The sequence below is a fragment of the Cebus imitator genome, unplaced genomic scaffold, assembly GCF_001604975.1.
Source record: "Cebus imitator isolate Cc_AM_T3 unplaced genomic scaffold, Cebus_imitator-1.0 Scaffold325, whole genome shotgun sequence".
In the NCBI taxonomy this organism is placed as follows: domain Eukaryota; kingdom Metazoa; phylum Chordata; class Mammalia; order Primates; family Cebidae; genus Cebus; species Cebus imitator.
In genome coordinates this window covers 1,312,136-1,315,219 of record NW_016107640.1, presented here as the reverse complement: position 1 = coordinate 1,315,219, position 3,084 = coordinate 1,312,136, and the positions used below count along the sequence as shown (strand labels likewise).

At 37.5% G+C, this 3,084-nt stretch overlaps 1 protein-coding gene across 4 annotated transcripts in view; it reads right to left on the bottom strand.

Annotated features, from left to right (window-relative positions):
• The window catches only part of MYO5A (myosin VA), a 214,798-nt gene that overhangs the window by 188,256 nt on the left and 23,458 nt on the right, over positions 1–3,084 (bottom strand). The window lies entirely within an intron of this gene.

Genomic DNA, 3,084 nt, shown 5'->3' with positions numbered 1-3,084 from the left:
CACACACACACACACACACACACATTGTATTTTACTTTTCTCTACTTAACAATATATCCTGGATATTTATCCATATTAAAGAGATGCTGGTAATTATTTTTTTTACATAGTGGTCAAGATAGTATTTATATATATAAACTAATATTAAATTTTTGTTTGGGAGGCCAAGACGGGCAGATCACCTGAGTCAAGGAGTTCCAGAGCAATGGGTCAGGAGTTCCAGGCTGCCCAGACCAGTGAAACCTCCTCTCTACTAAAAATACAAAAATTATCCGGGCATGGCGGTATGCACCTGTAAGCCTAGCTACTCAGGAGGCTGAGGCGACAGAATCACTTGAATCCAGGAGATGGAGGTTGCAGTGAACCAGGACTGCACCACTGCACTCCAGCCTGGGCAACAGAGTGAGACTCTGTCCCAATAAATAAATAAATAAACAAATAAATAAATTTATTTTTGAAAATTCACAAAACCTAAGATAAAATGGATTCTAATAAGATCAAAAGCACTTCAGGGTCTAACACTAAACAAATAGAAAGTGAAGACAAAATATAGAATAAAGCTCATAATTACTCCGTATCACTTATACATAAGATATAAATCTTTAATAGTGCTGTAATTGCAGAATTGCCATACTTTCCTATAACGCATTTACAAACTCTCTTTCTCACTCTAACCAGAAATAATATAACCTCTGACCATGCCACATCTACAGAAGTGTCTAATCAGTAAGGCCAGCCATTTCCAAAACTTTCAGTGAGAGAACACAGAGGCTATCAACCTAGTTGACAAATGTAAAAGGCAGATGAACATATATAGGAGTTTGCAAGTGTCAGCCTCCATTTGAAGTACAATTCTCTCATTGTGCCATAAGTAAATAACATTTTCGTTGATTTCTTCAGTTATACAAAGAATTAGTGTCTTTCTTTATGATTAGCTTTAAAAAGATATAAAAGAGAAATTGCCTTCTAAGTCTCAGCAAATGATAAAAATTTAAGTACAAGTTGAAATCCTGTCATTTGCAGCAACATGAATAGAACCAGAAGTTATTATGTTAAGTGAAATAAGCCAGGCACAGAAAGACAGATATCACATGTTCTCATTCATATGTGAGAACTAAAAAAGTAGGTCTCATGAAGACAAGAGAGTAGATTGGTGGATACCAGAGGGCAGGAAAGGTAACAGGGAGAGGGAGATAAAGAAAGGTTGATGAATGGGTACAAATATTAATATACAGGCTGATAGAAGAAATAAGATCTAGTGTTCAACACATCAGTGGGATGACTATAGGTTACAACAATCTATTGTGTATTTCAAAATAGCTAACAGACTAATTTGAATGTTTCTAGCATAAAGAAAAAACAAATAGGAGGCCCGGCACGGTGGCTTACACCTGTAAGTCCAGCACTTTGGGAGTCCGAGGAGGGCAGATCACGAGGTCAAGTGATTGAGACCATCCTGGCCAACATGGTAAAACCCCATCTCTACTAAAAAATACAAAAATTAGTTGGGCATGGTGGTGCACACCTGTAGTCCCAGCTACTTGGGAGGCTGAGGCAGAATTGCTTGAACCCGGGAAGCAGAGGTTGCAGTGAGCTGAGATCGTACCACTGCACTCCAGCCTGGGGCCTGGTGACAGAGTGAGACTCTGTCTCAAAAAAAAAAAAGAAAAAACAAATAGGAAAGTTGATGACTATCCCAATTATACTGATTAGATCTTTTAAAATTATATAAATGCATTAAATTATAACGTTACCCCCAAAATATGTACATTTATTATGTATCAATAAAAAATAAATTTAGCCTGGGCATGGTGGCTCAGGCCTATAAATGCCAGCACTTTGGGAGGCCAAAATGGGAGGATCTCTTGAGTCAGGGAGTTCAGGACAAGGAGTTCAGCCTGGGCAATGTAGTGAGATCCTGTCTCTTAAAAAATAAAGAAATCTGCCAGGCATGGTAGTACATGCCTGTAGTTCCAGCTACTCAGGAGGCTGAATTGGGAGGATCACTTGAACCTGGGAGGTTGATGCTGCAAGTGAGCTAAGATTGTACCATTGCACATCAGCCTGGGTGACAGAGTGAGATCATGTCTAAAAAATAATAAATTTATAAAAATAAATTTTAGAAACAACAAAACTGAATTAAAAACTGAATCAAAAAAATTAAGTAAGAGCAATTTCTAAGTGGCAACTGTTATTATCACATTTATCACCTGATATGGTCAAATTTTCTTAATTTCCTGACTACTTTTTTTCCACAAGGGTCCTGTGTATTTTCTCACTTCTAGTAGGTATTGTCTACCTCTACCTTAACTTCCCATACCAGATGGACAAATTTACCAAACATTTTATCATTACTCTAAAATTTAACAGAATTGGGTTAGCATATGATTGGCATAGCTTTACTACCAACTTCACATTAAGCGTTCAGAAATCAGGTAGAAATGAACCCCTAAGTTGAAGGAGCTTTTAATGCTTGCATGAAAATTTTTCTAGGCCTTCAAAGGCTGTTTCTGCTGCTTCTCCTTCTCCTTATTTTTTGTCTTTTTAAAATCTTGTTCTTTTCTTTCCCCCACTGAAATTCAATAACATACAGCTACCATAAATTTGGGATGTCCCAGAAACAACCGTGGTTAGAAGACTGGTATGGCTTCTACATAGTCATCCTTTAATTGATGTCTTCCACCCACTCACTCTTTCTCATACCCCGTTTCTCCCATATTATCGAAACTTCAATCCTTGCCTCTGTCATGTTCAGGTATCTAAGCTTGAAAAAGATAACACTTTAAAATGCCGTAGGTACAGTGGGAAAGACCTCAGGAGGCAGCCAGAAAACCTAGGAAATGTGACTAGGACTGGGTTCTTTGGCATTAATACCCATGTTTTGCAATGTCCAAAGCCTGACTAGAATTGATCTTTCACCTCCTGAATACTGTCATATTCCCATATTACCTGTATTTGTTCTGTGCCTAAACAATACCATATAAATTAGACAAATTCTCCAATTTTATATTAATTTTATTCACACTGAAGCTGCCACATCTTAAATTAGGAATGCTTTTAGCTACAAGGAATGGAAAAGTCTGA